Source organism: Pipra filicauda, unplaced genomic scaffold (genome assembly GCF_003945595.2).
Source record: "Pipra filicauda isolate LSUMZ 115617 unplaced genomic scaffold, ASM394559v2 scaffold248_size1969534_pilon, whole genome shotgun sequence".
NCBI lineage: Eukaryota > Metazoa > Chordata > Aves > Passeriformes > Pipridae > Pipra > Pipra filicauda.
In genome coordinates this window covers 410035-434686 of record NW_024104363.1, presented here as the reverse complement: position 1 = coordinate 434686, position 24652 = coordinate 410035, and the positions used below count along the sequence as shown (strand labels likewise).

At 39.8% G+C, this 24652-nt stretch overlaps 1 long non-coding RNA gene across 1 annotated transcript; it reads right to left on the bottom strand.

Moving 5' to 3' along the window:
• Positions 1-4612: 4612 nt before the first annotated feature.
• LOC120323372 lies at positions 4613-24368 on the bottom strand. Its single transcript, XR_005563746.1, has 3 exons — positions 24246-24368; positions 6606-6690; positions 4613-5327 (listed from the first exon to the last, which is right to left on the bottom strand). It is a non-coding gene; the product is annotated as an uncharacterized LOC120323372 (long non-coding RNA).
• Between the last annotated feature and the right edge of the window lie 284 nt (positions 24369-24652).

Below are 24652 nucleotides of genomic sequence, written 5' to 3'. Positions count from 1 at the left end.
ATTGATTTTAACATATAGCATTACATGTAAGGATTACATCTGGTAGCAAAGGCTCAAAGGATTAGTCCTGGTGTTTAAAGAGGTGAACACTATTTATTTAAATATTTTTTACTGTATTGGGCTTGCATGGCAATGTTTTAGTAGCAGGGGGCATACAGGCTTCTCCAAAAAGCTGCCAGAAGCTTCCTCCATGTCTGACAGAGCCAGTGCCAGACAGCTCCAAGACAGACCCACTGCCGTCCAAGGCTGAGCCCATCAGCAACGGTGGTAGCTCCTCAGGGATAATGTAGTTAAGAAGAGGAAAAAGCTGTGCAGCAACTGTCAGAAGGGAGAAGTGAGAATATGTGGGAAGAACAAATCTGCAGATCCCAAGGTCAGGGAAGGAGGAGGGGGAGGAGGTGGTCCAGGAGCAGGACCTAAGATTTTCCTGCAGCCTGTGGTACAGACCATTGTGAGGCACCTTTGCCCCTGCAGCCCATGGAGGTCCATAATGGAGCAGAGATCCACCTGCAGCCCATGGAGGACTCCACAGCGGAGCAAGAGGATGCACAAAGGAGACTGAGACACCATGGGAAGCCCACGCTGGAACAGTCTGCTCTTGGCAACATCTGTAGCCCCATGGAGAGAGGAGCCCAGGCTCAAGCAGGTTTGCTGAAAGGATTTACGACCACACAGGGGACCCACACTGGACTAACCTGTTCCTGAAGGGCTGCACTCTGTGGAAAGGGACCCACTTTGGAGCAGTTCATGAACAATTACAACCCATAGGAAGGACTCACATTGAAAAAATTCATGAAGGACTCTCTCTTCTGGAAGGGATCTCGGGCTGGAGCAGTGGAAGAGTGTGTGGAGTGCTGTCCCTTCCAGGAAGGAGCAGTACAGATGTGTGATGAACTGACCACAGCTCCCATTCCCCATCTCCTTGTGCCCTTTGGGGGGAGGAAGAAGAGTAAATGGGAGTGAAGTTGAGCCCAGGAAGGTGTGGGGGGAAGGTGTTTTAAGATTTGGTTTTATTTCTCATTACTATGATATGATTGGTAATAAATTAAATTAATTTCCCCAAGTGGAGTCTATTTTGCCCATGATGGTAATTGGTGATCTCTCCCTGCCCTTATCTTGACCCACGAGCCTCTCCTTATACTTTCTCTCCCCCATCCACCCGAGGGCAGTGATAAAGCAGCTTTGGTGGGTACCTGGAGTCCAGCCAGGGTGAACCCACAATAGTTTCTTGGTCAATCACATTAAAGGAATCGTTAATTTGTATTTTATTTCCTTAATGCACTATTTAAAAATTATATTATATTCCAAGATAGTTCTAAGATAAACCAATTAAAGATAGTGAATCTAATTCTTCCCCTTATTTAGCTCTGCTTAATGCTCCTCTGCCAGAGATAATGCCATTTTGTAGGTGACAGCTATTAACTACAGATGTACAGGGATTTGGAGTAAAAAGAGCCTTCCCATTACTAGCTTCTGGTATTATTACTCTTCTGCCCTTCCCTCACACTTTTGCCATGCAGATCTCCTACGAAATGTACTTCAGGAGCACAGTGTTGCACTGGCAAATTTATCACTCTGTGTTCTGTACTGGATTTTTGTGGTTCAGTGCAAGTGGGTATCCCAGCAGTTGTAGATGCAGAGGTCATCCTGATATCCTGGCAGGCATGCAGCATTGCCATATTACAGACAATTCTAGTATTTTGAGGATAGCTAGAATGCACTCACCTTACAACTGTAAATTCCCACATATCCAAGAGGTTACTTCCATCCAAGGAAGGGTGGAAGGTTCAGCTGGCCAAAAAATTATGATCAAACATTTTTACTTTTAAATTTTCAACATCTCCTGTAAATAGTGGCCTTCAATAAAATTCTGGTTGCCCTGCATCACCCAGACACCTGCATCATTTGTACCTCATATGCAGATTTATTCTATTAACAAACAAGTCCAAACCTCCCCTGAATCCCAGGGTAAACATCTAGACAAGCTGCCTTTAACACCAGTTGTTCAGGGCTTCCTAAGGTTTGGTAGGCCTGGTGCTCACATGAGGTCCAAAGTCCTAAAAGTCAGCCAACAAAGGTGCTTTGGTGCCAATTACACCAACCTCTTACCTGTTCTCTAGGCAGAGTCACTCTTCAAGAGTTTCTAAATCTGTGTCAGCCAGGAAAATGCAAATGTTTCATTCTTTTCCCTTCTCCTTTTTACTTTGTCAGCTCTATTACAGACAAAAGCAAGCGAGATTCGTTCTTGGTGGAAAATCTAATGATCACAACGTGCTATGTTTTGATAAAGAAATTAGTCTTGCTGGCCTAGTTTAGTTCATTTACTTTATACTCTCTTCCAATTTGCTACTTTACTGTAAATTAATATATAATCTAAGTATCCAAACATCCTTCAGTCTCCGTAATAGTCTATGCTGATAAACTGAGACATTAGAAGCTTCTTTCTGCATAACAGCTAAAATAAAGCAACTTCAAGCATCAGTACATTTGTAAAAGTAATTCTCAGATCTGGTACCACTCGTTGCAGGAACTGCCAACACAATTTGCATAGAAATAGAAGGCATTATGTGTCCCTCATAATCCCAGTAATACACACCTCAGTAGCAGATTTCTAGGGAACATGGAGGAGTTTGTTCCATATACATAATACTCTTTTCCATTTACACAGACCAGTTTCCTTATCAAAAAACAGGCTTGATCAATGTGTGAAATCAGAGTGATCTGTATCCTAATTCCTCATGGTTTAGGTAAGGCAGTGCCTGCTTATTTTATTAATCAAATTGTTTTTTTTCTCTGCTAACAGAGGTACTATATTGGATGCAAAGAGCAGAGGACAAATGTTAACTTCATGAGACGTAACAAACAGAAAATAACAGAGTGGGGCAGGAGTGAGGATATGTGACATACTTCTGCAACGTCCATGAGAGCAGCTGGCAGCTCATGCATTTCAAGATTTTACAGCAGTTTCTGAACTGTACTAAACTGATCCCATATTTTTTACAATTTAGCTTTCAGAATTCATTTTCAAAATCAGATACAGGCAATGTATTGCCTTGAAAGCACCTTACATAACTGTTTCAGTAATGACTGCAGGTAACTAAAGTGAGATCCACAGTGACTCAAAGCAGCTAACAAGGAATCCATTTAGAATACCATCTTTCCAGTTTCACAAGCATCCATGGAGCTATAAAAAATCTGTACTGTAATATGCTTGTCAGGTGACTAATGACCAGAATTAATTTGTTTTCACATCCCAAGATTCCTTTTCTGTTTTATCAACATTTAATTAAAACCATTCAAACCCCTTTGTAGAGTGCAAGTAGCTCCACAAATTCAACTACTATAAAGACTGTGAAAACAAGTAATAATGAATCTGGTTGTGCAGTGATATTTGTCACAGCACTGAGATCTGGTCTTGATTTGAGCCTCCAGCTTTGGACTTATCTCTGAAAACAGCAACACTTTTCAAGATAGACTTGAAACATAGGTGAATTATCTTGTTCAGCTCAAATGAAAAATGATTGCTAGCATCTCTGGCCTTATTTTCTGTTGTGAATTTCAAAATATTTTTTTTGTTTTATTTCTTTACAGGAAACAATTTCAGTTTAGATAGAAGAGTGAGAATAATAAACTGGTTAGGTGAGGAAGGTCTCCTGGTTCCATTCAATAATCATCCATGTTATGAGACTTGTGATGTGATGCAAATGTCGTGACAAAAGGTTGCTGTCCAACTTTTTCTTGGTGGTAGCACTTAGGAAGGTAAATTTTCTCTCCAGAAAACAGTTTGATATAACAGCTCTCATAACCTACTTGTCCCTGTGTGCTACCCGTACTCTAGCAACATGGTCTGATCACAATGAGGATCCTGTTGTCTCAGTAACGTAGAAAGAAAGCCTTTGTTCCACTGATTTTGTGATACAGTGATCTAAATAGAAATCATTTTCAAGAGCATCTGAGTCAGAATAATGAAAATCTTTTCTCTATGAAAAATGTGAAATATTTTCTCTACCAAATATCATATCTAATGTTCCCACAATTTCCTTCCAAACTCATACATTATTCCGCTCCTGGAATATAAGTGCAATGCAATGAGAATATAAAACTGATTAAGGAATGCCTTGAATTGTTCCCTACAGAGTTCTGCAGAGCTGCCTTCACATGTAGGCTCTGTCATTTTACGCTTCTCTTTGTGTCTGCTGACTCGCTGTTCGCAGGCCAGGCTGCTGTGGGGCAGGTTGTTCCTTGGGTGCCATAGAGCAGTGGCTGCTGCTCCCTCAAAGCCCTCGTATTATCCATGTAATTAGTTCATGGAGACCGATTAGGAACAACATCCCTAAGCCAGGGTAACTTGAGTTTGTTTTCACTCTAGCAGATAATAAATTCAGCCAGTTAGGGCTTCTAGAAATTGGGATAGTTTTGATCCATGGGCTATGATATAAATACAGGAGCTTAATCATTGACCTGTACATGGAATTGTTGCTTTAAGACTACAGCAATGCTATTATGAAAAGAATGAAGAAAGAAGTGAGTAATAAAACCATGGAGACATCATGATTTTCCCACAGTGAATTTTGTGACTTCTCATTACAGGCTTATGCAGAGGAGTGAAAAATTAAATCATTATATTTTAATGTTTTGTGTTCTTAATGTTCCAACATTAAGTACAGAGGCACAGATACAACAGAAACGTCACTGAAGCTGGCACAGTGCTTCAGTCAAACATCAAGGTACTTTTAGAAATAATACAACTTGTATAGAAATATGCCATAGGCATCTTTTGATCAAACAAAATTTATCTAGACATTTATCTAGTTACAAATACTTCTTTTTTTCAGAAATGAAATTTTAACAGAAATTGTAGGCATCAATTTTAATTCATTTCTTCAATATCCTTGTGTGGAAACTTACTATCACTGGGGTTATTGATCAGTGATTTCTTTATCAGTCCACATGTTTGAAAAGAACTTGTTACAACATAGCAGAAAATACAAAAATACATGACATGGAAAACAATCAGAAGTAATGGTAACAACTTTGGCATCTTTTCCCAGACAGAGGTTTTTCTTCTGTATGAGACAGACTAGGAAGTTCTGACGGGTTTTAATATTCAGATCAATCAGCTTCCTGAGGGTTAGAGTTAACCAGGAAGCAGTTGCTGAGGAGAAACTGGGATGCCATTTGTCTGTCTGCATGGTTTCATGTGGGCCTCTCCAGCAGAAAGAATTGTGTAGCGCATGTGGCTATCAGAGGGTTGGACTGAGGCAGGTCCAGAGCAGCTTCCCAATGATCCTGGTTGGGAAAGAGGCTGGATGTCAGGATGAGATATCCTGTTTTGAGAGTAACAATAGGTCACAACTGCAGCTCTTATTAAAGAACACTGCTGAATTGATGAAAACTAAGTATTTTGCTTGTTCTGGCAAAAAATCAAGGAGTGAAAGTAAAACTGCACTCATACACCATTCTATTGTTCTGTTTGGAAACCTTCCATTGCTTAACAACTCTTTTCAATAAAAGGTGAGAAATTATGAAATAGGATCCCTATCTGAGGATTTGATAACACTCATTTAAACCTCAGCTCCAAAAAATCTACTGCAAAAATCCAGGTGAAAATTTCTTTTGTGAGATCTTTAGTTCCACAATCATTATCACAATAACTTTCAGCCCGCCCACCTGGGATTCCTGAAAGAACTACCAGTATTTTATGCTGAAAGTCCCTTTTATAGAGATCATTATAACTTACATAATAATGAACTAATTTAATAGAATTATTCTGCACAGTAAGTCATACCAAAGCTAACAGTCATATCAAAAGGTCTAACTTCTGTGTCTCTGATTATTTTTGCAAAATCCTTAATCTGTGCCTGACAGGTTCACTGTAATTTTGCTTCTCTGGGGAAACCTTTATCTCCTGTACAAGTTCAGGCTCCCCATTTTCATTATCTGTACAATGTGCTGACATACGATATAACCAGCAACCACACAGAATAGCAACACTGAATGGCGGGAGAACGTCTCCCTGTTTATATTACACAAAGGTTGATTTGATGGGCTGAAGCAATCGCCTCTGAGAGCAGACATAAGAGCAGCCTGACTCTTTCAAGTTGACACTTTGCAAATACCATGCAGGGCTTGCCACGACTGCATGCTTTGTATCAGTTACGCCAGGAGATACAGTAAATGTCACTCCCTAAAGCTGCACATTACTAAATTAGTCCTGGTGTCAATTGTTATCTGGCAGAGGTCAGTTGCCAAGCCAGTGCTGTATTTTCAAGGGTTTGCTGTTTTGCAGTGAAACAGTACAGGCCCAAGAGGGCTGAGGAACTACAGATGCCGCCGGCGGCTGGAACACGTGAGGATTGCCAAGCGGCACTATTTCCTTTTGTGCTGCCTAATAAGGCAACTTATGTCATTCCCCGGGCACTTGCTTACAAACAGAGAACCAAATTTGTCCCTCTGTTGTACTCTTCTATAAGCACTGCTGAGTGTAACCAGTGGCAGAACCTGGTCCGAAGGGCACAACTGCAAAAGCAAGTACAGTGACACAGCCCAGACAGAAGACATACATTTCCCGATGAGGAGATTTCTGTAAAGTGCTGAAGCCCTACCTTTGTTGCTTGATGAACAAAGTGTGTTACGACTCAGGAGTTTCTTATTCTTCTGCACTTCAACTGTTGCAGAAAATAAACTTGTCTGGAACACAGACATAAAAGCATGGTTTATTATACATTTCATATATACAATATTGTTTGAAGGAGATCGTAGAAAAAAATAGCACTGGCCATCTTTGAATGCTGTTTTCGTAAGATTTGCTTTCTGAGCATACAAAGCCATCCATATGACTAGAAAAGAAAAAGTACTGCTTCAAATGACTAGTGTTACTAGTGAATATTTCTTAGTTTATGTTTAACTAAACTAAAATTAATTCAGAATTACATCTCATTTATTTGTCTCCATGTTGAGTCTTAATTTCTTCATTCTCCCACATTCTAGTTAACTATGGCTTCAACTTAACATCTTAAGTTTTACGAGACAGATTCGGAAGATTTGCCCTCACCTCGTCTTCATTGAACACTTTTGCAACAACGTAGAAACAGTCACAGACTCAGACTCCTCTCCTTCAGCATGATATAAAATACCTGTTGTAGGCCAGCACAGGATAATCTTCTCCCTGTGTTAGGTCTCAGTCTTTATACTTACAATTAGGATTAAGTCTTCAAACTGTGAAGTTTGGGGACTTGTAAATATATATTCAAACCCTATCTGTAACACTGAGAGTGGGGAGTTGTGTTTTCTGTAAAAGCCCTAGACTTGGCAAAGAATCTTAGAGAAGACTTAGCTGCCAACTAGGAAATCACAGATGTACAATTTCACCCTCTCTGATTTAGACAGAAGATAATGGGTCTTCGAAATTCAAAGCCTCTCTTTAGCCACCGACCCTCTTCTGATTTCTTCTCCCCTTTTCCCCACTCTCATATATCCTTAGCATCTGTTTCATGCAGTAGAGCTGTTGTTAGCAGCGCGCACAGATCTTCATGTCCAGATATGGCTTCTGGGTCTGGACCTTTTACGATTGCAAAATAGACCCCCACTACAATTCATATGTATTTTCCTGTCATAGCAAAGAGGAGCAAAAGGCTGGAAAAGGAACAGATTAACTGGTCTGGGAGAGAGGACCATGAGGCTGTGATGCTTGACACAGAATAATGGAAGGCAGCCTCAGAGCAGCACATTCCCACCTTCCACCTGGATGCTGCAGGCAGCTGGCTGTAGAGTCTTGAAATGCTGATCTTCTGTGGGGGGCTTTATTGTCCACTTAGTGTTTCACTAGCAAATATGACAAAGATATATGAATTCTATTTCTTTCTTATATGGTGTAAAACTGAGTTTACTGATACCAAATGAGCTGCTCTGAATATACGTCAGTGCAACTGAGTCAACACAATGAAAGGAAAATATCGTGCACATAGGTAGTTTGTTTGGTTTTTTTCAAGAGTGTTATAGAATAGCTCATAAAATATCTGACCTAAACAATAATATCTTTTGAGACATTTATGAAAAATAGAGAACTTTTTGCAGAATAAAACATCAGAGTGTTACAAATCTTCAGAGACACCCACTGCCTTCTTTCTGGAACTGTTCCTGCTGCTTTATCTCAGTGCTAGGATTTGTGACTGATACTTGCTAGGGTGCCAAATCTATCATGGGGATACCCTTGTCAGGGAGAAGAGATGGAATTAGTGGTATTATGAGAACTTGTGCCAAGATACAGATGTCCTAAACAAAAGGAGACTTCAAGAAGTAGTATAGACAGGTAAATGGCTTTGTCTGACTACGCTACCATTCACTTTCTCTCCAGACACCTTCTCCTATATGTATTTTCAACTAACAATGCTTTGAAAACTACAAAATCTCATATTCTTTTGAAATATTATTTAATTTTAAATAGACCGAAGGAAATAATTTAATTGTAAACAGGCTGAAGGACATCTCTGCCACAAAGCACCTACTGACAACTTCCTGAAGTTGTCAGGTTTTTCAGAGCTCTTATTGTACATAAATATGGAAGAAATGAAAGACTTTGCCTATTGTTGAAGATAACGGAGTTTTGTAATAATCATTAGTAGGCAATGGGCCATTAATTTCTTCTTACTTATTCTTAAAAGAGAATAGCATAGCCCTTTTATTGTGGCACAGAGGATTAGGACACTACTCCCATACCAAACTTCCATACTTTTATTAGCAAGTTGCATAATACACTCATTTCCTTGTGTTTTTCCAAGCAATGCAAAGAATAAATGTTTAGAAAGGGGGGGGGGGGGGGAGGGGGGGGGGGGGGGAAGGATTTTTTTTGCTTATTTCAAACTATCTGGCTCATCTGGGCCTTCAAAATCTAAATTAAGTTCTCACAGATACAGTTTTTCAGAATGTTTCAGCATATCTGCACTGAGACAGAGACTGAACTTCCAGCACAGTAATTTTTGAAACTGGATCTCTGCTCAAGGAGACAGGAGAGATGGAGATGTCCCCTGACCACTCTTGGGGGAGGTCAGCTTTTAGGACCTCACAAAAATTCAGAGATCTGTAAAGAAGATTACAGATTGGATTTCAGAAAGTTTGTCCTGCACTTATCCTAAGCCTCCAGAAAACTTGTTTCATAATTATTATTTGATAATAGGAACTTTTATTAAAGGATTTCAAAACAAAATTTGCATTAATTAAAATATTTGGATTTCTGTCAGGTCTGTGAGATGATATCGGTGTAAATCTGTAATGAGGAAAAAGGTGTGAACACGGGGGTTAAAATACTCGTGCCAGGTCAGAAACTAGGACTTAGTGGTAGAACTTGGAATATAAACCAGACCTCTCAACAGCCAGCACTTCACTTTAGCCACATGTTGACTCTTACATGTACTGGGTGGCCAAAACAGCAGGCAATATTTCTCTCTGCTTAATTCAGCAGTCAAGGCCTGTGGCAGGGAGTAAAGCAGAAATGATTTTAATGGGCCAGATTCCCTCTCTAGTCAGTCTAAAGCCATTTACTTCTAGAAGTTATCCTTAATTCATCCTGATGCAGCTAATAGAAGAATCAGACACAGTTAGGATAAGGATATTTCAAATAAACTTTTAAAGTCACTATAAACTACCCTTACACCTCATTTGTAGGGATTCCATGCCTTTGAGAGATGAGAAGGGGTTGACATTTCTGGAGGGTTTTTTGGCAAAATTTCAGGCATTTTGGTTTGTTTTTTCAACTACACAACTTAAATCAAATTCAGTTTGGTTTTGCAGCTCTCAGTCTATAGTAATACAAACGTTTTTTACACTTTCCTAGTTTCCCTCCTCACTTCTGATATTATTAAACTAACAAAATAATATCCCATTTCCATTTCAATTATTCTTGTCTTGCCTAGCACTATGAAAGAATAGAACATGCAAAGAGGCCCAGCTTTACAAATCTACATACTATTTAGAAATATGAACTAAATCGACATGCCAAAAAATACATACAGTAGGAACAGGGAGCAAAGCAACTCCTGCATTGCCAAATGCAGCACAGCAGCACGCCATTTGTGAGTCATTCATCATTACCAACATGCATATACAAACATGCAGAAAACTGGTCTTCTTCCTTTGTAGTGATGTTTTGCTACCAAATTCCCACCTGTGGTGGGAATGTGTACTGAAACAGGCATATTTCTATCATAAGAAGCCTTCTTACATGTTGAGTGTATAACAAGACTACTTCCATGAACATGCAGTCTGGCTGATTTTAATAATCTTTCAGGGTGCAGACACTGATTCAGTGGTCAGTAACAGAAAGCCCCAGTGACGATAGAAAATGTGAAATTCTTCAATTTAGACATCTCCATACATCAAGAAACAAATAAGATTCGCAGTGTTTCTTCTCATTCACTTTTGGACGACATCATGCAGTAAATCCTTTTTTCTTCTCCAATACTTCTCTTTTTTATTTATTTTCATGAGTGATCACAGAGTAAGTGGCAATCTAACCCTTGAGATACTGGCAATCTAATCCAGTACTTTCATGATTTGTCATCTATGTCAGATCAATACTGCGAATGTTATCTAAACCTATTAGACAAATAAACTCAATAAATGCTTCCTTAGTTCAACCTATCAAAAACTTGCCCTCATTTCAATTACATTGTGTCATTAGTAATGTAGACCTTACTAATTCTTACCTTTTGGAAGGTAAAAATACCTTTTGGAAGGTAAGAAGTGTTGCCTCTGTGTTTTCTATGTTAACCTCCCAGAAGCTCATTCCTCAGCACTGAACAATGGTTGTGTCTCTGACTGGACATAATTTATCTGTCTCTCATAAATATGCATTTGAGTATGAATTTGAGAAGATTTGGGTTTCCTCCACACAGTTACACTAAGTCTGTGGATAGTTGAAAAAAATATCACAAAAATGGCAGAATGGTTCTAGAAATTTCCTTTCTTCCTGCCTACCTGCCTTCCTGCCTTTCCTCCTTCTTTTTTCACTTCTTTTTTCAAAGGTGTCTTTTCACTGTCAAAAGTTGCAGAACCTTACTCAAAGGATGCAGCTGCATGAGCAATAAGAGAGAGGAATGACCAGCAGTCTTTCTGGCCTAATTGTGCTTCACTTATGAACTTTTTCTTTTATGATGCTGTCTTGGTTTAGGAATTGTATTCACCAATTTAGTGCTCCCACTGACACACCCCAGATCAAACGCTACTTAGCCATTTCTCCTCTCATCTCCCCCTGTGACAGAATGGAGAGCAGAATTTGTACAAAAAGGTGAAGATCACAGGTTGAGGTAAGAACAATTTACTGGAAACAGCAATGAAATAAGAAAACAAACAGTTAACAACAACACCACTAATAACAGAATGTACAAGACAGGTGAATGATTCACATGCAATTTCTCACCATGTGAAACCCAGCACCACCCAGCCACAAACTCCATCAAACCAGAAAAAACACTACCACCCTCTATCTCACTGCCTATGACATGGGATGGTATCGAATAACCCCAAGGTCCTGGCTGTGCCTCTGCTGGCTGCTGCAAAAGTTAACAAACAAGACATGGAAATACAAGAAAGACTCCAAAGGCAGAGATAAGGAACTCTCTTTTTGCCACAGTAAAGACAAAGTGATTTAACCTGTGATATTTGCAAAGGGGAAACTGTTGGGATCCGAAATTCTGCTATCAGCAGAAAAGGAACTGATAGGATTATGTAGCAGGCCATGGACAGTAGGAGCTGGGAGAAACTCCTTATTCTGAGGAGCCTCGTTACAAGACTTGTTAACATTCAACTATGTTTGATTGTCCTGTCTCCTTCAGCAATATATGGAAAGACTTTGTGATGATGTTGTCAGATGATGTAGAAACCCCTTTGTTCTCTCCCCTCCATGTAGTCCTCGCTACAGGAAAATATTAACCCCTTTGTGTGATTGTAGCAGAGAATTGTGTAATCATCAAGTTAGCATAATTCGTCCCCTGATTAGCATAACCCATCCTCTTCATTAACATGCCTGCCTCCAAGACTTCATACTGCAAAGCAAGTGTTAAATAAAGAATTCCAGCTTCTACCCCCGATCTGGGATTGTTTAGTTTTTGACCTTCACAGGAAACAGATCTGACGAAAAGGGAAAGAAGTTGGCTGTCAAATTAAAACCTACAACAAGTAGCGGAGTACCTTCAAATTAGGCTGTTTAAAAAACTGAAAACACCACAAAAATGTACCCCTATTTGGAACTTTTTTATTTTTAATAGAAAAGACTGTTTCAAATACTGATTTTGCATGGAGGGGTTTTCAGTAGGGTGAAGTTCATCACAATTAATATCAACTACTTTAGTGTGTACATCTATATATATCATAAAAGGCCAACATTGCAAATTTTTTCTGTTCACAATTAAAAATTTTTTTTGGCATCCAGGAATACAATCACCAGAGACTCTTCCCATTACTCAGATTTAATCTAGTTTTATGAGAAACTCTACAGACTGTACAAGCAGGACCCCAGCCCAGATGACGATAGTAATCTTTTCTGGACACAGAGGAAAGGGGTCTACAAAGCCAGTGTGAGCTAGAGTCTTTCTTCATTTCCTAGTCCATACTCAATGGGGCACAACTTTGCTGCTATATCTCTGTGTGGAACAGATCCTTTAGCTCCAACCAGTAGGCACCCAGACTCTGAGATATCATGTTCAATCCCGAAAGACGACCCAACCAGAACTTTTAGTTCTGTAACTTGTCTTATTTTAGGCAGGTCTCCTGAGCTTCTATCTCAACAGGTGGCAGTATCTTTCAGATAATTCCCTGTTCCCAGAGGTGAAAAAAAAAATGAATAAAGGGTAAAAATAGCAGTGAAGAAGAAGCACAAGCACTGAATAATGCAATGCTATGCAAGAAACTAATCTAATGTACTGGAAGCAATTTAGCAGTAACAGAAAACCAACATTCATGGGAATTTTTTTGCAACCCAAGGTTTCATTTAATATAATTTTGGAAGATATTCCATTTAGAAGGTTCAGAACTCATGAAAAATATATGAAATTGACTTAAAGGACAGATTTTATATCCAAAAGATGTCATTTAAAAAGCTTACATACGCTCCATTTTATTGTTTTAACTTGTAAAAAAGGAGGAATTTGAATCTGTGGAATTATAATTGTTGTGAAAAAAAGTCTGTTTGGAGACTACTTTTTTTAATGTTTAAACTTCTTTAAGCACTTCAAAGAATTTTAAGTCATATATCAAGAAATGCCCAAAGATAAATTAAGATTATTCATATTTCACTTTATTCTGGACAGAACAATCCCCTCAAATCCGCAAGTCATTTATAGTTATTTCTGGAGCCAGTTTCTGTTATGCAGGAGATATTGTTTCATTTTTAGATGGCAGAGTTTAAAAAGAAGAGTAATCATCTCTCAATCACTCTGTCATTGCTAATTGTCTCATTCCTTTTTGGTTTGTTTGGGGGGTATTTAGGGTTTTTTATTATTATTATTATTTTTAATTGCTCCTTAAATTTCTGAGATTAAGGACTAATATACAATGCTTTTCCATAAGTCAGAGAAAACCTTTGAATATGCATCAATTAATGCTTTGCAAGTTCATAATTTGATTTCACAGTACATACAAGTGAAAAATTGTAGACTAAAATTAGAGAAGTTTTTCGAACCGCAAAGGGCACAGTATTAAAAACTACACCCAGTGTGGTGGGTTAACCTTGGCTAAGAGCTAAACTCCCAATCAACCACTCACGCACTCCCCACCTCATCCCTCACATCAGGACCACGGAAAAAATAGAAAGAAGTGGAAGCACGTGGGTTGAGATAAAGACAGGGAGATTCCTTAGTGGTTACTGTTGTGGTAAAACAGACTTGACTTGAGGAAAATTAGTGGCAATGCTGTGTTAATGCCTGGATGGGATGATCTTAGAAGTTTTCCTGGCCTAAATGATTCTATGATTCTGTTTTTTCAGAAGTGTCTGATGGAATCAGCTGTGTTCTCTGGTGGAACCATTGGAGCTGGCTGGAACCAGCTGGAACTAGCTGTGTCTGGCATGTGGCACACCTGACCTCTCCTCACAGAAACTCCTGAGATCCCAGCTGCACAGGAATTCAGCCTTTTCAAAATGAGAATGACCTGCCCTTCTGTGATTTAAGAATTCAACACAGATGATCCAACACGATTACTTTTGGCTACCCATAGATCAGTCACCACCATTTTCCATTCTTGCTTGTAGATATGTGTGTATGCATAATTATAGTATTAAAGCTGGTATTATTTGCATTTATTCCTACAGCAATTGCTTTGACTGCACTGCACCGCCAGAAGTAGGTCCTAATTCAGCAAAATGTAACTACTCCAGAATGGCAGTTACATATGTGTTTAAGCACACTAAAAAATCCCACTGAAGTGGGATGTGTTCAGATGTTGGCCTGATATGTGTCACTGGCTAAGGGAAGGTTGTCCTACTGGTCTAGTAGCCTCAGTTAATAATCCTAGTGCTGACTGAAAATAAAGAGGTCTTTTGTCCAGGTGGCTTATGCATCTAAGTTTTCTTCTTTCAACAGAGCTTTAGAATGTCTCAAGAGGCAAAAGCTTCCTCATTTTGCTCATGAGTGAAATTCTTCTGGCATATAAGGGTATAATAGCCACACTTTCACTTTACACAATGCAGAGTTAACACCATATCAAAAAAAGACTGCTGCGAAGAGCCATAATTTTATTCTTATCGCTGCCATTAAAGCATGCAAATTGGGTCTCAATGTGCTCATCAGGGGGTCACTCAAATTATTAGACCTATAACCTTTCAGCAGGAAAGAAGGTAACAGAGCAGCATTGATTTGTGAAGATCCAAACCACACAATGGCATTTAGCATGGTCATTACTGCAGGCAGACCTGTGGTGCTTGAAATGACTTTCTACTAGACCAACAGTGAAGGGAAACTGTCAGCCATCTAAGCCTGAAGGAAATGGGTAGAAAATGAGAAAATCAAGGTGAAATAAGATCGGTAATGGTGTGTATTTTCTCTTTGGTGAAAATGGTTACTCCTACTGACACTCATGAGAGATGCATGAGTATATATGTCCATGAATTAAGGTGCAAAATGTTTCCGGGCCTCATTACGCAGAATTACAGAATTGCTGGGGTTGGAAGGTATCTCTGGAGAATCTCAGAGCAGGTTGCACAGGATAGCATTCGGGTGTGTTTTGAATATCTCCAGAGAAGGAGACTTCACAGCATCTCTAGGCAGCCTGTTCCACTGCTATCAGACTCAGTATTTTTCCTTCGTATTCAGATGGAATTTCCTGTGCATCAGTTTGCATCCATTGCCCTTTGTCCTGACTCAGCATCACTGAAAGGAGTCTGGTCCTGTGTCTTGACACCTGACATTAAATACTTGTATGTATCAATAAGATCCCCTCTCAGTTGTCTCTTCTCCAGGCTAAACAGGCACTCTCAGCCTTTCCTCATAAGAGAGATGCTCCAGATCCCACATTATCTTCGTAGCCCTTCTCTGGACCCTCTCTAGTAGCTTCTTATCTTTCTTGAACTGGGGAGCCCAGAACTGGACACAATACTCCAGATGTTGCCTCACGAGGGCTGAGTACAGGGGCAGGATCACCTGTGACCTGCTGCAGTGCTCTTCTTAAAGCACTCCAGGATACCTTTGGCCTTCTTGGACACAAGGGCACACTGCTGGTTTATGGACAGCTTGTTGTCTGCTAGGACTCCACAGTCCTTGTCTGCAGATCTGCTTTCCAGTTGGTCAGTCCACAGCCTGTACTGGTGCCTGGGGTTATTCTTCCCCAGGTGCAGGATCCTGCATTTGCCTTTGCTGAATTTCATTAGGTTCTTCTCTGCCCAAATCCCCAGCCTGTCCAGGTCTTGCTGAATGGTAACACAGCCTTCTGGTATATCTGTCACTCCTCCCAGTTTTCTATCATTAGCAAATTTACTGAGGGTACACTGTGTCCCCTCTTCCAACTTGACCCAGTACTGATACCTGGGGAACACCACTAGCTTCAGGCCTCCAACTGTGCTCTGCACCTCTGGTCACAAGAAGCCTTTGAGCTCTACCACTCAACCACCTCACTGTCCACTCATCTAATGTGTATTTCCTGAGCTTACCTATGAGGATTTTATGGTAAACCGTGTAAAAAGCCTTGTTGACAAGGTGAACAACCTTCACTGCTCTTCCCTCTTCTACCCAGCCAGTCAATCCGTCATAGAAGGCTATCAGATTGGTCAAGCATGATTTGCCCTTTGTGAATCCATGTTGACTACTCCTGATAACCTTTTCCTCCACACGCTTAGAGGTGACATCCAGGACGAGCTGTTCCATTATCTTTCCAGGAATGAAGGTGAGGCTGACTGGCCTGTAGTTTCCTGGTCCTCCTTTTTCTGCTTTTGAATACTGGAGTGACATTGGTTTTCCTCCACTCCTCAGGCACTTCTCCATGATATTTCAAAGACAATGGAGAGTGGTTCAGCAATAACATCTGCCAGCTCCTTCAGCATGCATGGGTGCAACCCATCAGGGCCCATGGATTTGTAGGCATCATTTTTGCCTAAACGATTTCTACCTTGATCCTCCTAGACCAAGGGAAAGTCTTCCCTTTCTCCACTTTCTCTCTTACCTCCAGAGTCTGGGATTCCAGAAGGATGGTCTTAGCAGTGAAGACTGAAGCAAAGAAGGCATTCAGTAACGCCACCTTCTGTGTATCCTTTGTCACCAGGTTATCCACCTCATTCAAAAGCAGGCCCCAGTCTTCCTTTTGCTAGTGATTAACAGTGATGTACTTGAGAAGCCCATCTTCTTGTCCTTGACTTCCCCTGCTAGATTTAATTCTTAATAGACCTTAATCCTTCTTGTTGCATCCTTCCATACTCTGACAACATTCCTATATTCTTCCCAAGTGGCCTTTCCTTTTTCCCATGTTCCATAAACTTCCTCCTTCTGTCTGAGTTTTGCCAGAAGCTCCTTGTGCATACATGCAGGTCTCCTGCTCCCTTTACTTGATTTCTTATTTATAAAAGATGAACTTTGTGCTTGGAGGAAGTGATACTTGAATCTTACCATCCTTTTTGGGTCCCTCTTCCCTCCAGGGCTTATCCCATGGCTATCCCATGGCAGTTTCCTGAAGAGGCCAAAGTCTGCTCCCCTGAAGTCCAGGGTAGTAGGAGCTTGCTTCACACTCCCCTTGCTGCCATAAGGATCTCAAACTCCACCATTTCATGGCCACTGCAGCCAAGGCTGCCCTCAAGCTTCACATTGCTCACTAGCCCTTCCTTGTTGGTGAGAACAGGGTCCAGCATAGCACCCCTCCTTGCTGACTCCTCTGTCACTTGGAGAAGGATGTTTTCATCAACACATTCCAGGAATCTCCTGGATGGCTTATTCCCCGCTGTGCTGTCCCTCCAACAGACATCAGGATAGCTGAAGTCCGCCATGAGGACCAGGGCTTGTGAATGTGAGGCTGATCCTATCTGTCTAGAGGGCTGCCACCAATTCATTAGGAGCTTTTAAACTGTGCACAGGTGAAAATTTATCAGAGGGATACAAGAGTGACCACAGGCCTCCCTCATGAGCACAGACACCTAGGACACGCATTCCCTGAGATTTCCTCTGCAGGTTGAGTCATCGTTGCATTAACTCTTAATCATGAAACGTTCCTTTCACATTGCATTGGTGTGGTAGTCTATGAACTGAGGAGAATCAGGGACAAAAGTCAGATGTATCTGATTAAAGGAATTGTACATATTGCAAGTTTTTAAATGTATAGCACTTCTCATCCTAAAGAGAGTATCCAAAATAAACTCAAAAACTTGTACTGCAAAGTATTTCTCACTCTTTTGATTACAAAGGGAGCTCAAAGAGATTGCTTCTGTTGAAGATCCATATGTTTTGTCAGACTATTATCAGCATTTAAAATGGTCAAATGTGTCTCATATGAGACGAAGGGCTCTTACCACTTCAGATACCAGCTCTGAGCTCTAATCCTTATGTTTTACTGCCATAAAAAATGTTACAGCTACATACTTAAAAATAACTATAGTTTTTTAGTAATTTTCAAATGCCCAAAGAAAATAATGACCCAGGAGAGGCAAGTCAGGACAAAAGTCCCATTTAAAGGTGATTATTTGGGAATATTATATTACTGAAGACAGGAATTATTAGTTACCGAGCAAGAATTAGCTACTGAACAGGAACGAAATTTGCTAAGCAAGAGCAGTGATATGGAAGGGGAAATAAATATAAAATGAACAATGGCTTAAAGAAAGTTTACAAAGTGAGAGGAAAATTAAAAAGAAGGATAGATTAATAGCGGTCTTGTAGTACATTCCTCTCCAACCATTTCTGTATATAGTTTTGCATACATTCCCTATTTAGGCTTCAGTCCCACAGATAGATGTGAGAATAAAAGTTGACTCAACAGGAATGCATTTATGTTTACACTTCATTACAGCTTGAGGATCTGAAGAAGTGGGAGTGACCTACTTCTCACTGTTTGTAAATAGTTGAGGTTTGTGAGTGGTAAGACTCAAAAGGAAAATGTATGTTTACATGGATGGCAAGAATCTAGAGTCAGGACAGCTAATGCAGTTATTGAAATCATAGCAAATTTCTTCTTCAGAGCCTTACTAATCTCTAACATTGATTAGAAGGCCTTAATACAGCACATAATATATTCTGTCTGTCACTGTCTTGGAGTATGCTTAGAAGCAATTGCTTTCAAAGACCGGAGTTTTGGTCAAATGACTCAATGCCTGATCCAGTATTACAATTTTAGGGATCTAATCACCTATGGTACTTTTACCCACGCCTTAAAAGGGGCTGAGCCCTGGCAATTACCACTAAAGTCAGAACATTCAGCGTTTGGAGAGTCCACACCATATCAAACTAAACCAAAGCTAAGAAACAAAACGATACATGCAAAACCCAGGAATGTACTTCACCGTGTAGGCAACAAAAGTTCCATTCAACTGGGAAAGATCTTCAGTGGGTTATCTGTATTCCAATGTGTTTTAAACCTTCCTTGTGCTTGGAAGAAGAGTTGGCAGTATGCTGCATCTGCAGTACACTGTTGCTGAATGCTGAAAATCAAACACAGACGTTATACCCTAGCCTAACATCCTAACATTTGTTGTATCAGCTGCCCCATTTACAATTTTCCTGTTTTCTCCCAGAGCTGGGAAAACAGTCCTTCCTTGTCCTGTTGTCTCACCACCTTCAAGATGTTCAACTCAGCAGGCAGGTGATGTAGAGGAGAGAATGAAGAGAGTGGGAGCCCAAGCATGTGTTATCACTGTTTGTAGCTATAGATCTGACACATTCCCTCTCAGAATTTCTCCACTTACCCACGCTCTTCCCAAGGAATCTTAAAATCCAAACTGCTTCCAAACATAGGGAAGTATAGATGAGAAATACAATCATATTCCCAACTTCACAACCTCGAGTGAAAGTACCATCTAGAGAAAGGGTGTTTACTAGACAGAATCCTCCTTTGAACTGTCATGAGTACATAGATTTACTTGCTTGTAGTCAGGCTTTTAGTCTTCAAGACTGATCAAAACCACACTTTTTTAGTGTAAAAGTTAAGAAATGCACTTGGAAACAGGTAACAAAATGTATACCTTTGCCATCAAACTTGTTCTAGAAATCACCCCTCTTGAAGTTCTGTGCCGCCACTGACCATACTGGTGTTTTGTAGGGAGGTTTAACTTTGAGAAATCAGCATCTTCGTGAGATTTTACACACTACTTCTCTTAACATTAATGCTGAGTTCTTTTGACAATGAAAACTAAGAGTGGAAGATCCTTCTGTTGATGCTTCAAAATAACAAAATTTACAGAGGTGATGTTGTACTTTATTGCAAGGCCACATTTTTAGATTTGAAGCTAAAAAAATCTTTCCTAGATGGGATGTTAAGTTTGATATCCTCTTACAGAAGTCAAATTCTTCCCATGTCCTCCCACAAATAGACTTCACACCCACACGGGTATGTGACATGTACCCACACTCACTCAGCTTAGCAGTGCCAACATGCACCCTATTACCTCCTTCAATTTCTACATTTTTAACATTTTTTTGCACCTTCACAGAAGGATTTGACTGTTTTTCAAACACCAAAATAGCTTTAAAGTGGTGGTTTAGTGTGCATTCTCGTTAGGATTCAACTGCAATGCATGGCACTTTCTGCAGACCCAGATACTAAAGAAACATTATTGAAATAAATAAAATGGAAGAATTTTTATTTGTGAAGCAGAATTGTGTAAACTTGGCTGGATGTTATCTAATGAAAATGTTTCTCAACTCCTGCTTGTTTTTTTGTTGTCGCTTCTAGAGCTGTGTCGTTGGTACTTCTACTCTGGAAAGATTTAACCTGTTCATTTATGTTTCTCTAAAGCTTTAAAGTTCAGAGTGGTGGATCACAAGACTGGGTGAGTTTTTCCATAATCTTCTCAATAAAAACAGACTCCTTATAAGACCTGATGCCTCTGTGATCTTTGACTGATGAGTATTTGTACCCTAACATTTAACTAACTCACCAACTGCATGTCCTACCATTTATATTTTGTACTAGTAGTGAGAAAGGTGTAAATTCTCAAAGGTGCATTGAGGTTTTATATCTCACTCTGGCAGTTCCTATGTATATCACTTCATCTAGCTGAAGTGACCAAGTGTATGTTACACTGACTTCAAGGATATGGAAATTACCTCATTGAATGTATGTCAGCTGTGCTCCCTGATCTCTGAGGAAATACTGAATAAAATGTAAATATGCCTGCGGTGTCTGATGTCAGCCATGATCTGCTCTCCCTGATTTAGATTTCTATATTTCATTTGAATTCACACTGCATTAACCATATGTGAGGAGCGCATTATGTGAGGATTTAGGTGTTGCTTATCCTTCTTTTTTTTAGCAGTGGAGTAATCCAATATTTTATATCACTAGTTTCTCTCCTGCACTGTGCTTGTTCCAAATTTATGCAGATGTGGAAAGCTGAATAATTGGTCAATGCCTGTACTGACATCCATGTCTCAGAACACAGACTCAACCTACCTCTCAAAAAATGGGGACAGAAATAGGAAATACGAGGGTGTCCCCATAGAGAGAAGAAAACCAGAAGGAATTTGGGCATTATACAAGTAGACGAGTGACATGAAATAATTTGAAAATTCTTTCATCAATTCGTTTTCTCTCCTTCAAAGGGAAAATAATTGTTTTGTGTTAACTACTTTCATTGTATTTCCTGTCAGATTGACTTCACTTAAAGATTTGAAGTAAAACAACAGTAGACAATTGAGTTCTGAAGCAGAGCTGACTTTAGTATTATTGGGACAATATGTCCAAGTGGGTCTACTCAAGTACTTCTTGAAATTCACCAGTATTTCATTTTCATTAAGAAAAAGGAGGTGGCAAAAATTATGCCTATTTAAACAGTCCCATTCCTATGTCCTCCCATGAAGGTTTCTTGTTTGTTTACTTTAAATATTTTTGTATGTTACACATTATAAAAAAAGCTAAGATAAAATAGAACTATTTTAATGTTGTTTAAACAGAAGGTTTTGAAAGAAATAAAACAGCTTGTACTATTTCTTTCAAAAATAAATGAAATTGTCAGGGTTTGTGCTGATTCTTAACACAGCCAAGTTTTGAAATTATTAAATACAGCATTCCTACTCCTGGTACTGGATTTGTCATGAATTTCAGCTTGATTCTGCTTTTGTTGCTGCTGACCACACAGGGCCGTGTTGACCTCAACCTAATCCCCTTTAGCAAATTCTTCCACTGCAATATTTTTCTCTTTAGCTTTGTAAATTCAAGTTCCTGCTCATTACTGTTCAGTTATTCTTTTGGCTGAGCATTGCATAGAACTTAGAGAACAAGACTGTTTTAATTCCTTTTTCCTCTTTCCAGTCAGATGGCTGCCTTAAAGCAATCTGTTTTGATGAAAAACAGGGTTGCTTTTAAGATATGAGTTTTTCTTTTTTTCCACTCCCATAATTTTTGATGGCACCTGGGGTAGGGAGGCCTGTTGCCTGCAAGAAGGAATGTTATATATGTGGTGCTTGTGAGAGAGGCAGCACACAGGAATGGAATGTGGAAAATTGTCTTGTCTTGCTTTTCCTTTTCCCATTTACTTTTGCTTGCTTGTGTCTACAGCCCTTTCCTTCCCTCAGTTCTTTAGTAGGGTTTGGGGTTTTTTTCTTTCTTTTCTTCCTTCTTTTTTTTAGACTCTTTAGAAGAACTTTTAGGAAAGCTAGTGCAATTTATGCTAGCAATCATCCCGGAGGGGCAGGGACTAATTGTTCTAATTATTACTTGGGGTCATATGGGGAGATTTAAAGCCTGGAGCCAACTATAAACTAGCAGGTTAAAAATTAGCATTTTTGAATTTGAGAGGCGGCTGATAAACCCCTGTGTTGCAATGTTCTTTACTAGGAGAGAACCTGATAGAACAGGTGGAGCAAATGGAACAGAAGTATGTTTCTATTCACCTGATTTTTCAATAGGAAAATAACCTAATGAGACATGGTTGCAAGGAGATTCTACTTTGTTTAGAGAAACCATTTTTAATAGTAAGACTGCCTCATGAGAACAACAATATACAGAAGATACAAAAGGACTACCATCACTGTAGCAACATGATTTGGCTCACTGAAGCAGAACTAATTGTAAAATCAGGATCAAACTCAGAAACAGGTAATAAAAGTAATCTGAATGTCCAAAATAAGGATCAGTAGTTACTGAAGTGACAATTCAGTCATTCATGTAAGGTTTTTGCTACAGTTCAGCAGCCATGTCCAGCAGTGAAAATTTGCTTTGGTAAAGTTTTAATACCTTTAGGTTGTTCTTAAACTTTTCTAAAGTCTTTGCAGAAGTCTTTCTAGATGTTGGCATAATATCTAGTACAAATGAAAACCTTTTTGAAGACTCTTGTGGCCATTTTATCATTAATACAAATACTCATAAAAAATACAGACTGGAAATAAGTCCCTTGAGGGATCCCCATTCACCCTTCAGGAGTAAAACTGTAACAGTCTCAAACACTTAGGGAAAAAAAAAAAAGAAAAAAAGAAGGAAAAAGAAGGAGAAAAAAAACCCCACAGAAATAAAGCAGGTAAGAACTCGTTTTAGTTATTTCTGTTCGGACATGATTTTTCTTTCTTGTCTGGACAAGGTCTAAAGGTAGGTTTACACCAGTTTTGATTAATAGATTAAAACACATCCTGGTTTTCATGCCAGAGTTTTCCCTTGTATTAAGTGACAGAATGCATCCTGACATGGCAATAGGTTGCATATGTGAAATGGGAAGGAAAATTTATCTTCCAGTTTCTAATCCCTACTGTAAATCTTGTAAGCACATGTACTCACCAGAACTTTTTTTTTATATTAAGAGATAAAGAAGACTTAGCTGGTACCAGCAGGTACCAGTAAATGTAGCTTAGTTTACAGTCACCTCATTCATTAATAGCTGACTATAATGGTGGGCAGTGGGCATGAGATTCTAATGGGAAGGCAGATTGCCTGGTCTTGTCAAGGTTTAGGAAATGAGTGAGAACTTAGTCAAAAGTGTAACAGAAAAGCTGTTATGTAGGTTATGTATAATCACCAGGCTCTGTGAGGTGTTGATGTAGATTATCTCAAGCCTTCACCTCACATAAAGTGGTGCTCACACATTTAATAAGGAGACTTGATTAAAATGCCATAAACACACAGTTCTGTAGGAAAACAGAGGTTAGAGCAGCAGGAGGCATTAGAAGCAGCCAACAGAAAACTATGGGGGTGTTTTCTAAAGGTTAGAAGAAATCACTCCTGAGTAACTTCATCTTCCCTATACACATGGGAAGGATATTTTGATATTTTAACATTTCAGTTGAAACAGGCAAAAAACAAAACAACAACCAAACAAGACGACATCTGTCAGAAATGCAAGTGACAATTTCCTGTCAACAAAACATTATCTGAATTTTCATGCTTGGAGACTTTAAGACTGGTGATGTTTGAAAATAGCCTCACTCAGAGATTCAGTTGATTGTTTTCAAGCAGTCATAGAAAATCAGGCAGAAAAGGACATGGTAGAGTCATCAATTCTCCTTTCCCTGTCAAAAACAAAGAGCTACTGTAGCTACATCAGCCCTGACAGGGACTTGCAGGAGCAACTGCTACATTGAGGCAGGAGAGTCCCAACCAGAACTTTGCAGCTCTCAGGAAAACCAACTGAGCCTCACCTGCTGTGGTGAGCACAAGTAGAACACGTGTTTACTCCAGGCCTGTCACACCACAAAGGCACAGAGCAGCGAGCATCGTGCTGCCACGGCCCGAGGGGAAAGGGACAGGGACGCGGCACCACACAAAGGACTCAGATACAGCTGAGGGTCTGGGTGCAATACGAATTTATTAAGAGAACACAGGGACTTATATAGGTAAGTCTGAGGGGTGGATTCATAACTAGGGAGGTGCATGGGACTGACAACCAAGGGTGAGACAGGATTGGGAGACAGGGAAAAGGTGGGTGTGACTTGTGGGTATCCAGGGGAAGGGACCAATGGGGGCTCCCTCTGCACTGCGGCAACCATCAGCCAATCAGTGACCGAGGAGCGGGAAAGCCAGGGGGGAACAGGGGAGTAAACAACTT